This window comes from Lactuca saligna, chromosome 5 (assembly GCF_052625555.1).
Source record: "Lactuca saligna cultivar CGN05327 chromosome 5, ASM5262555v1, whole genome shotgun sequence".
In the NCBI taxonomy this organism is placed as follows: Eukaryota; Viridiplantae; Streptophyta; class Magnoliopsida; order Asterales; family Asteraceae; genus Lactuca; species Lactuca saligna.
This window is the reverse complement of record NC_136421.1, coordinates 298,446,744-298,459,943: the sequence shown is the minus strand read 5'-3', so window position 1 is coordinate 298,459,943 and position 13,200 is coordinate 298,446,744.

Here is a 13,200-nt window from a genome sequence, read left to right as displayed (position 1 = left end):
TGGGAAGAAATATGGACTTTTGGACTTTGACCGTTGACCTTGACTTTGGCCAGGGTAATTTGATTTATAGTTTGAGATTTGGGTTCCTGTTAATTATATAGGTGACCGATAGAGATAGCTTTTAGAGCAGTGTCGGTGCAGCTATTCTTCCAGACTATGAGGTGAGTTTTTTCACTATATCCATGGGTTGAAGTCACCGATGCCGACCCATTACTTGTTACATGGAATGCTGGTTATCTTTGTTATGCTTGCTTGAAATACCAAGATCTGGCCATGTCAATTGTACGAAAGACCAGGATCTATCCCCTTGAAATTGTATGGAAGACTAGGATCTAGCCATTAACAGTTGTATGAAAGACCCGTATCTGGACCCTAGCACCTATATGTAAGACTGAGATTTGACCCTCGGCACTACAAGGAAAGACCATTGGGGTAGCCCATGACACTTGTATGTTTTGATATGTGGTATTAGGGGAACTCACTAAGCTTTGTGCTTACAGTTTCCTATTTATGGTTTCAGGTACTTTCGGTTCAAAAGGGAAGGGCCCGACGTGATTGCACAGCATCGCCCATAGTTTTCTGCACTGGCAATAAATGATATTACTTTGATGTTTAAATAATATATTCACTTTGATTTCTTTTGGAACAACTCGTTTTATGATTATTGTTTTAAAAACAAAAATTTTACATGGGATTTTCAGGACATTACACCATTTTAGGAGTTGTTGGTCCATATGGGGTCTTAGGGCCTTGTAGTAGGGTTTGGAATGCCTTTTTGGACTAGTTTAGATTTGGGCCTTGGTAGGGTAGGCCCAATGAAACAAGGGTTAAGCAACCCTTTTTGCTTTTAACTCAAGAATTAGGGTTTGGACTCTTGGGTTAGACTACTGACCTAACTACTAATTAGGATTTTATACTTGTCACTTAGGGAGAGAATTTCGCGAGTCAGCCATTGAGTGTGATTTGATACCTTCAGTCTAAGATGATTTTCCTTCTCTGTATCCGTGGTTCGAAGGCACCAATGTCGGCCCACTAGTGAATGTTGTAGTATGATGATTGTCTTCATGACAACTGTCAGTTATGCATGTATTTGCTTGATGACTCTGTGATTCTTTCGATACGATATTATGTAATAGTGGTATGGGTGAAATAGACCCGGTTATTGCAAACACCCATATATGCTTGACTGTATCCAGTCGAAATAGACCGAAGGGGATTGCGAGCACCCAAATATGCTTGACTGTATCCAGTTGAAATAGACCGAAGAGGATTGCAAGCACCCAGATATGCTTTACTGTATTTTTGTATGGTATGTGGTAATTTGAGCTTACAGTTTTTGGTTTATGCTTCAAGTATTTCCAGCTCGAATGAGAATAGCTCGACCTAATCGCACCGCATCCATCTATGATTTTCTGCATTATGAGATTTTGGGAATTTATGCTCTGATAAAACGTTGCTATTATACACCTTCGACTGTTTTGATATGATTATCATATCATTTGAATGAATTTAAAAATAAAAATTTTATCTGTATTTTTGGGATATTACAATTTTTCGTTTCTAAAAAAGAAAAATATATGTATATACAGTACAAAAGAAAAACATATATATATATATATATATATATATATATATATATATATATATATATATATATATATATATATATATATATATATATATATATATATATATATATAATGCGCATAATGATTGAAAACTTCAAAATCCATGTGCTTAGATGGAACCAAAATAAAAGTTACGAATTAATAATCTTCATTTACATGAATGGTTATATGGAAAATGAATGATTAGGGCAACACATATTTGAACCAATGAAAACATAACAATATATCACTTTAGGGTAACTGCATAAATAACTTCTATAATACATTATCTGTGAATAAAAATATAGACACATATCATTTGAGTTTTGGTTCCAGCATATGTTGTCCTAGTTATTCGTTTTCGATAGAGCTCATATATATATATATATATATATATATATATATATATATATATATATATATATATATATATATATATATATATATATATATATATATATATATATATATATATATATATATATATATATATAACATTAAAATGTGGATGAATTCGGATATTTGTTGATGTTTTTAAAAAAACAATTTATAAAGTCATTTCATAAGTATGGATATTCATCGATGCATTTGTATATGCGATATTGAGTTTATTTTCTTTGAAAAAAAACAAATATATTAGTATTAATATATTATTAATATTCCATTTAATGGTATACATTTAAATTTGAAAAATATATGTAGATATTTTGTATTTAAAAACCGAAAAAAAATATGAAAGTTTATTAATATACTAGGTGTGAGACCCATGTATTACATGTGTTTAATTAAAAAAAAAACAAAATATAAAATTTGAAAAGTTTGAATTTATAAGTAAAATGAGAAAAATTTGAATTATTAAAGATAATGAGATTTTAATGTATTGAATACATTACATATATAAATTTTTTTTAATAAATAGTTTACATATATATTACCTTACACATTAAATGTAGAATTTTAATTTAATAAAATGAAAAATACAATAAAATGACAAGTGGAAAATAAAAAATTTAAAAAATCTAGAAAATGTCATGTGTCCAAATAAATTAGAAGAAGACATGTGGCAAAAAAAAACATTCATTTATTATAGTAAATGCTTTAAGTTTAAAAAATATTTGAAATATCATCCTTTTATCATACACATAGATGCATAATATTGGCTTTCTATTCTCCATATAAATTCATATCCGTATAATATTTTACTTTGTAATATATATATATATATATATATATATATATATATATATATATATATATATATATATATATATATATATATATATATATATATATATATATATATATATATATATATAAAACGTATGAAAATTACATAGTTAATCACATATAAATAAAATATTTTACCGAAGTTTTTATATAAAAAAATAGTTGTATTTTTAAAAAGAATATTATATCGATATAATAAAATGTGAAATTTATGTGGTCGAGAGTCGTTATTGCCTTATTAAAAGAGTTGTATTTTTCAAAAAAATGGTTATGATTGATGAGAATGCTTTGTTTATTGGTGATTGGAAAAGGCAACCAAGAATGAGCATTGGACCTGAGAAGCTAGTGAGAGTGAGACCTGTTGTTGCTGGTTCTCGCTTCTTTAAACGTCCAAACTCGTGGCTGTGGAAAGGTGATTTGACAGGAATTTTTTTGGTTCAGTTGTTGAGGAACCTGATGGCACAAAAGTTGTATGATGGTGGTACTTTACAAAGCATCTTTTGGGTAACTTGGATTCCTATAAAAATTAATTGTTTTGTTTAGAGGGAGCTTTTGAACAGGATTCATGTAGCTTATAATTTGGTCGCTAAAGAAATTGTGCTTAACTCTACTGTTTGTGCGATGTGCAGAAATGTTGAGGAGTACGTTGACCACGTGTTTTTCTCATGTTCTTTTTCTTCTTTGATTTGGAATTGGTTTTCTTTTTAGTGTGGTGTGATCCCACTGATTCCGAGTTATATGGCAGATTTCTTATTGTGCTTAAAAGCCCCGTTTATTGGTAAAAAGCGGAAGAAACTCTTTTTGGCCTTATTATATACGGTTTTGTGGTTCATTTGGAAGATGAGAAACTCATTGGTGTTCAACAAAAACAGATGCTCCCTTTTTAGAACGACAGATGATATCCAATTAGCTGCTTATAATTGGTTCAAACATAGGTTTTTGTTTAAGTCTATTTGTTGGTTTAATTCGTGCATGTCTCATTTTAATACTTGTATTTTGTAACCTTTTGCTAGCTTCTTGCTATTTCTTCAATGCATTTGTCGTTCCAAAAAAACCTACAATTATATTGTGTTATTAGGTTACTATTGAAATTTCTTACTAGAATGTCATATTTGCACATCTATTCCTCCAGGTTGGTTCAGGAATGTTTAAGAATATCATATTTTTTTAGTTTTATTCTAAGAGTTTTTTTAAAAGAATAAAATTACATATTTTTTACGGGATGTATTCTTGAAAGAATATCATTTTAATTTTAGGTATTTAAAAAAACTACACATTTTCACAGAATATGTATATTTGTATAATTATTATATAAAATCTCTTGAACTAATATGGAGTAATAAAAATGTAAATATGATATTTTAGTAAGAATTGCAATAGTAACACAATGACACAATAATTGTAGGTGACATATATATATATATATATATATATATATATATATATATATATATATATATATATATATATATATATATCAAAGTTGTAAAAATTATTCGGCGTTAGCTCGGCGGTCGATTGGGATCAATCGATTAATCGGTTTAATGGAGATTTATCGGAGGATTAATCGGGGACCATAAATTAATATCGTAAGAAAAAATAGTATTTGAAGATTTAAAATATTTGGTATAATATTTGGAAATTTGAATATTTAAAAATTTAAAATTTCGAAGTTTTGAAAATTTTGGTGTAATATTTGAAATTTTGAAGTTTTGAATTTTTTAAAATCTTCCCGCCAAGGACCGCCGGGGACCACCAAGGGCCGTCGAGGACCGTCAAGCCTGAATTTGACCGATATTGACCAATTTCCGTCAAGCACCTCTAATCGTAATCAGTTGTAGACCACCTAGCGTCTAGGCGCCGCCTAGATCAATATTTACAACACTAATATATATATATATATATATATATATATATATATATATATATATATATATATATATATATATATATATATATGATAATAATAATAATAACAACAACAACAAACGGAAAAACATAGGCTTTGTCCCGTGCTATTTTTTGTGTTTTTTTATAAAAAAATAAAAAAGTTTTAACTGCAACGACTAAAAGTGTCAAAATGGCTAAAAATTTAAAGGGGTTGGAATATGCAATTTTTTAGAAAATGGACCAAAGTTGTCAATTTCTTAAAGCTTTGTGGCCAAACTTTGAATATTAAAAGGTTCTTAAAAATGTAAAATTTTTGATTACTATGAACAAAAATGTCAAAATGGTTAAAAGATAAAAGCAAAGTTAACAAAAAAAAATGCAAGTTTACTATTCATAACTTTTAACTTATTATATATATATATATATATATATATATATATATATATATATATATATATATATATATATATATATATATATATATATATATATAAAGTTTGAGATGTTGATTTAAAGTCAAGAAAATTTAAAATAATCCAACTAGTTTTAATAAAGAAGATCCATTAATTGTGCTTTTGTATAAATATCAAACCGATGAGTTTTATTTTTAACTGTATTTCAAATTGTATTAATGTTTTCAATTCATGCTAACTATTTTAAGTTAATGACAATTATTTAAAAAACCATAACCGTATTTTTATTTCTTTCAAAATATAAGAGTAAATTACACGAATGGTCCCTATGGTTTAGGGTATTTGTGTATCTGATACATAACTTATTTTTTAAGTCGGAATGTCCATATTGTTTGTTTCTGTTACACATTTGGTCCATGTCTTACCTAATAAGATTATTTTGTCATTGATTTTTTAGTTTATTTAAATAAACACACCCCAACCCTATCACTTCATCTTACCATACATTCCCATTATTTTTTCTTATTTAAATAATTATCTTTTTAGATAAAACAGAAACCAAACGAATAACAAAAACAAATACGAAAAATCAAACGCGTAACAAAAATAAATAGTAGGGATCTCTCAAGTTAAAAAAATAAGTTAGAAACGAAACACAAAAATTACTCAAAACCATAAAGACCATTCCTATAGTTTACTCAAAATATAATTTAATTGTTTTTTTCTTATGAACAAGAATCATATCCATAGTTCTTCAAATGATATATGGAAAAATATTGCATTTCATCCTTTTTTTTTTTTTTTTTTTTTTTTTTTTTTTTTAAATGTGAATGAAAGAGAGAAGGGAGGAAGGGAACGTGTGGAAAAGGAGAGGCAGAGGCACCTGAGAATGAAAGTTCAGCCGGTCAGGTATTGTCTTACTAGACAGGCAGAGCCCCACGTGTGGTAAATATGTATATGATCTGACTGACCCGAGCCCCCAAAATTCCACGGGACCATCAAAGGGTCAAACCAACCTCTTGTATATGTGGTCCATGCTTCAATGCACCATGCCTAATCATATAATCATTATAACTCATTCATTATTTACATATATATATTTTTTAAATAATAAAATAATAGTATATATTTTCCTTGTTTTATTCAAATTACATTTGTATATAAGAGTCGGTCACTAAAATATCATAGTTGGAATTATATATAAACATCAATGTGTTATTATTATTATTATTATTTTTTAAATTTTTATCAATTAATGACGACTTAAATCATAAACAAAAGCTTACGAATTCGTGAGTTATTTATCTGATCTAAAAGATACTTTATTATAAAACAAATTGCAAATTATAACCGCAAGTTAATCAATACACCCAAATTCGTGAGCACTATATATATTTCACGAGCGCAATTATTATTATTATTATTATTATTATTATTATTATTATTATTATTATTATTATTATTGGAAAACATGAGCAAGTCTTTAAAACTCAAAATTTTGAATTATTGTTAAGATATATTTTTATGAACACAAATATAAACTTTGATTGAGATGGCTAAAGGTGTCGATCTCATCATTTATTAAATGTAACTTATTTATCCCTATCTATCTATACTTTTTTTTTTTTTTTTTTTTTTTTTTTTTTTTTTTTTTTTTTTTTTTTTTTATAAAACCCTCATCATTTAATTAGTCATTTTTTAAACCCACATTATCTTTTAATACAAAATATTAAATACCACAAACAAATGAAAATATAAATTCAAATATGCTGGACTTTTATTTTATAAACATAAAATAGGAAAAAGAAATTAATATATCAAAGTTATAAAAAATTAAAAATATTATATAATTGTTATAATTTATATTTCATAAATGAAATTTTGTTAAATATTTAATAGAAGTAATTAATTAGTGATAAAATAAAACATATTTTAAACTAAAATATAATTAAATGACAAAATAAATTATGAGTAAAAAATGATAGGTTAAATATAAAAACATATAAATATATTGATCATTTAATAATATAGATTCGATGTTAAATAAAAATAAATTATTGTATTGAATGGTTAACAAAAAATATTTAATAGTAATAAGTTAGAAAAAAGTCTTTCTTTGGAGATGATATCTTTAAAAACATTTTTTGAGGTTTGGTCATAGTTTTGAAAACTTGACACCATTTATCCTCATGGTTGACAAATCTTTTAGTTTTGACCCCTATACTAGTTACCACCGTAATATTATGTTAACTACTTATATGCCACTAAAATGACCATATATTTGTTTTTTACTGAATTTAATTGTTTTTTGAATTATTATACCACCACCATCATTATCATTTTTCACCATTACAATAAACCACCACCACCACTGTATAGTGTATACCATGATCACCATTACAATAAACCACCACTACCACTAGATATCACAAACCATTAGTCAAAATCGATCCTAAATCTACAATCAAAATCAAAACCAAACTAAAATCAAAATTAATCTATTTAAAACCAAACCTAAAAAAACCCAAAATCTACTTTGCATAATCACTAAACCATAATTAAATTACCAAAAATTGAATCGCTAATTCAAAACCAAGCCTAGTCAAACCCGATTCAAAAACAAAAATGGAATTACCTAAACTTGATGAAATTAAATTCCAAATCATGATTAAATTACCAAAAAAATATGAAATTAACTGAAATCAAATCAAATCCATATTGTAAGAGCTTGAAGGTGGTGTGAAGATGATAGTGAACAAGGGAAGTGTTGATTTATGTGAGGTGGTGGCATCGTAGAGAAGACGAAGATAGAAGGAGCTAGATGATGGTGTGAAGATGATGTTGAACATATGTGGTGACAATGTGCGTGGAGGTTTTGGTAGCATAGAGAAGACGATTGTAGAAGCCAACTGTGACATTGCCGCTAATAGTTTTGGTGGATGAAAGAGGGGTCGGAAGTAGACATGGATTAGAGGAGATCCATCATGGAGGAAGTGGTCGGCGGTAGTTCTGTCGTTGGCATCAAAGGTCTTAGATCGGTCCACAGAAATGGAAGAGACAGAGTAATGAGGTCGATGTGGAGCTGATGGTTTTATGTGGGCATAATTTCAATATTCTTACACAATTGCTCCATAAGTTTATAGTCATATCAAAAAGCAGAAAAACAAAGACGGGTATGATTGTCATTTTACAGGCGTCTAATGAAAGTTTATGGATAGTAACATGCTGTTGGACCAATACTGATATATTTTCCAACCTTGAGGATCATGGTGTCACATTTCCAAATTTAGAACTAAACATGCAAATTCATGTATACCACACGAACCAAAAGTCTAAAACAATAATTACTCTCTTTGTTTGGGAACCTGTAACCTAGTGTAACCATTTCTTTCTTTTATTTTTGTTTTTTAGCATATTTATCTTAATAGGGCTAAAAGTTTCAAGTTTTTAAATTTACTCGTGATTTTTTAACGAAAATTGTGTTTTTCAATTTTACTGGCAAAAAATGTATTTTGCTCGTGAATGTTTCTGAAATTTGGATGTATTTGCAAATTTTCGGCTAAAAGATTCGTGAGCTGTAAACACCTTCCACTATCAAACAATCTTCATAAGAATTTAATAGCAATTTGATGGTAATTGCAAACTTAGCCAGTTAATGTATAATCTTTGTGTGTGAGTTTGAAATTTTTTTGCAATTTTTTTTAATCTATATTTTCTAATAAATAAAATCTAAAAATGACACGTGTCAATTTTTTTAGAATGTCTCTTTGACACGTGATATTTTTCTATAATTTTTATTATTTATTTTTTTATGGTAACAAATCAAATTCAATTCAAATTTAAAATTTGAAAATACAAAATCATATCATAATAACATTATTATGTTTATTTTGCTTAACAAATTAATTTATAATTACTTACAATTGACAATATCTTTGTATTCTTTTTTTTTTTGACATTTTTTATTTTTTATCTACATAAAAATTTTAAATATACCGACCGTGGTTTCCACGAGTTATAATTTATAAAAAATAGGCTTTAAAAAGCAATCAACTTAGCTTATTGATCTAACTTTAATTCTTAAAAAGATCTGACATTCGTAAATATTAATAAATTTGCGAAGCAAAGTGATATATATATATATATATATATATATATATATATATATATATATATATATATATATATATATATATATATATATTGAATTTTGAAATATTTCAAAATTATAGATATTCGATAAAATTGAAATATTTGTCCTAATTAAATTTTAAAATATTTTTATATTCGATAAAATTGGTATTTATTAGATATTTGATAAATTATATATATATATATATATATATATATATATATATATATATATATATATATATATATATATATATATACTTGGGTGGAAAGTATTATTAGAATTTAACAAACCCATTTAATCAGGTAATTGGTATTTATTAGATATTTGATAAAACTAATATATATATATATATATATATATATATATATATATATATATATATATATATATATATACTTATCATTATCTATAAATCTTATAAAGCTAGCTTTTTTCCTTAAACTTCATGTATTTGAAACTTCCAAGACTATTTTTCCTTTAACCTCATGTATTTGAAACTCCCAAGACTATTCAATTTATACAAATTAATTTATGATTAATTGAAATATTTTGATTTGCAACTCTTAAAACTCTTCAAATCATGCTATTTAATTGACGAGTTAAATGAAATATTTAGGCTATATAAGAAATTTATAGATTACATATTGCATGTATGTCAACACAAATGATAGATTATATTTGTAAGGTTTGAAGAGTTATGTATGTAGTTCCATGGATTTAAGATATCAATTGCAACTTTTCCAAATATAAATTCATGTAAACTTAAATTGGGTGTATGTAAAGTTTTAGACATTAACCAATGTTTAAATTTAAATATGTTTGTAAAGATATACTTGAGGTCATTTTTTAATTTTATGTATTATGCATCTTTTTATAATCACAGGATGATGAAGTAGAATTGATAATTACTTCTCATGGGCTTTTGGTAAATCAACCATCAAGCTATTTCCCAGTTAGAGCAATTAATTTTGTTAATATATATGTATCTTTATGTTGTCTCTTTTTTTATGTTAAGAAAATATATTTTATGTACAAGAGAGTATTATTCAACATGTATTTTATGCTATGTATATATTATGTTAGTTTCTATCGCTAATTTTATTGTAAAGAGCATCGATGGAGTTTTTTATAATTGATTTTCATGAAAGGAGTTTACAATTATTATTCTAAATTGTTTGTAATGATGACGAATTAGAATAAATGATTTTTAATATAATATGAATTTATTGTTGAAAACCAATACTTATGTGTGTTATAAAAATGAATTATTTATGTTCTACCAAAACTTATATTGATCTACCCAATTTAAATGTTTTTATAATAATAAAAATAAATTATCTTATTATAGTTGTCAATTTTTATTTTTTTCTATTCGTTATTTATTGCAAAGGAAAAGTAAAACAAATAAAATATTAATATTTTCATAAGAAAACATAAGTGATAAAAATTTACCTCAAGTGTAACACTTCTCCTCCCACAACTCACTCTTAACATATTTTTTTAAGATTGGTTTCGGTACATAACAATTATTATAGCTTTGAAATTCAAATCACCATTTTATTTGGACTGTTCATTCGTTTTCAATATTTCATAGTTTTAAGGGAAAAAAACATACAATAAAAAAATATTATAGTTTTTTTTTTAAATATAATAATACTACTAATAATAATGATAATTCAAATAAGTAATTTTTAATTAGTAAAACGTAATAATTGTTTAAAATAATATAATAAACTAAAAAATATATTATATTATATTAAAATTTTATTGTTACTTGAAATAATAATAATAATAATAATAATAATAATAATAATAATAATAATAACAACAACATAGGAAATAAAAAATATTCAAATAAATTATTTATAAATTAGTTAAAAATACCTATAGTTTTAAATAATTTTAGATCAAAAATTTAATTCAATTTGATTCACAAACAACAATTTATATATTTTTTATCGTATATTTAAAATTATTATAATATTAGTTACAACTTAGTATAAAAATTATAATTTCAATGATAAATACTTATAATATTACTTTTATAACATATAATTGTTAATATTTATATTATATTATTGGGCACAAATCAACAGTTTAAAACTTCCACTACAACTCAATAATTTCTTTTATTTAAATATAATTATGATTTCAAATTTAATGTAAATTGTGTTTATGTTTTTATTATATTCAAAAGTTTTTTAAACTTATGTTTATTAATGTGCAATGTTTTTTTTATTATCCACTTATTTATTATACACATTGTAACTATATTATTAGTATATAAGTAAGTTTTGACCAAAGGGCATCTAGCCCAGTTGTATTCGGTGTTGCCCTCCTTCCTTGAGGCCGAGGGTTCTAGTATATAAATAAGTTTTGACCACATGGTAGGGCTGGAGGAGAATGGAAAAAGAAATGCAGGAAAAAATAAAGTTTGGAGGTGGGTTATAGATGTTCTTAGTAAATAACCAGGGGCGGATTTACGGGGGTTACGAGGTGGCACTGGCAACCCCTAAATTTTCCGGCCGCAGTGGAAAAAATTTCGAAATTTTTAAATTTTTTTTATTTTTTCTATTATCGTGCAATCCATAATCTTCCCGTGCAACCCCTACTATGAAATTCTGCATCCCCCTGTAAATAACTCTTTTTATACATACATAATCACTATAATTTGAAATAAAATTTGTATTTAAATCATTTGGTAAAAGAATCTTTAATTTTCGAACAAATTCCCCAATCATTCAGTTTATGCAAAATATTAAAATATATGATTAAATATCAGTTAAAAATCAATTAATACAAAATAATCATCCCTACATATTTGTAAATATTGTTTTAATTTTTATCTAATATATTTGACAAACTGTTTAATATTGTTGTATTTTGTTAATTTTTTAATACCTTTAAAATTATTTAGTATTTCATATTTTAACAAATTGTATATTACTTAGAGAAAGAATTTGTATCAACTAAATTATACCCAAATTGGTTAATAATTAGACATGTAGAAAAAATACAATGAAGTAAACAACGTACATTAATAGAATATTATTATTTTATTAGCATATTCCAGCACTGCAGAACTATCGAAAAAACTAAAAGTTTGAACTTATTTTTGTTCAGTTCTAGTTTAACAATTTATTTCCAGGCACAACTACTTGCTTCTGTTTTAGGAGATCTGCTTAAAATAGGTTGCATGTTGCTATTTTTGGTAATTGATTGCCTAAAAGAATTAAAGTGCGTTGTCAAATTAAAATGTCTAAAACTAAAAATTATACCAAAATTGGTTAATATTTATGTATTTTCTCACATTGGTTTTAAAGATAAAATACTTAATTATTTGATTTAAAAGTATGAATTACATAACATAATTATATGAAACATGTAAACCATCTATATGTTTTTTTTTTTTTTTTTTTTTTTTTCCTTTCCAGCACTACTTTTTATCAACAGGTATTTTAGAGAACGAGACAACGAGTCAAGTTGATAACAGATTTTAAGATAAATATAAATATGTGGATATTCATAAATCTAATTATTATATTTAGTTGTTTGATTAATAATGTTGTAATAATTATTTCAGAAATGTAGGGTCAAAATCGGTGGCAAAGAAAATGTTTTCCACACAAAAACCTTCAAAGCTGTGTCAAAGAATATGTTTTTCACGTTCTTATTGTTCAATAAATAATTGAACCTTAATTGTCTAATTAGATTTATTTTTTCAAAAAACATTTGAAATGGTTTTGAAAGTTTTGAGATGAAGTCTTATGTTTGTGGGGCTGCTAGTGAATTATGTGAGACGTGAATCACTAGACAAATATCCATGGCAGTTGGAAGAAGGTCTCGGAACTTTGTTTATGTACTAAAAACGTGAGAATCAACAACGGAAACTTTTGTCGAAAATCCGTCACGAAAGGCCAACAACAAC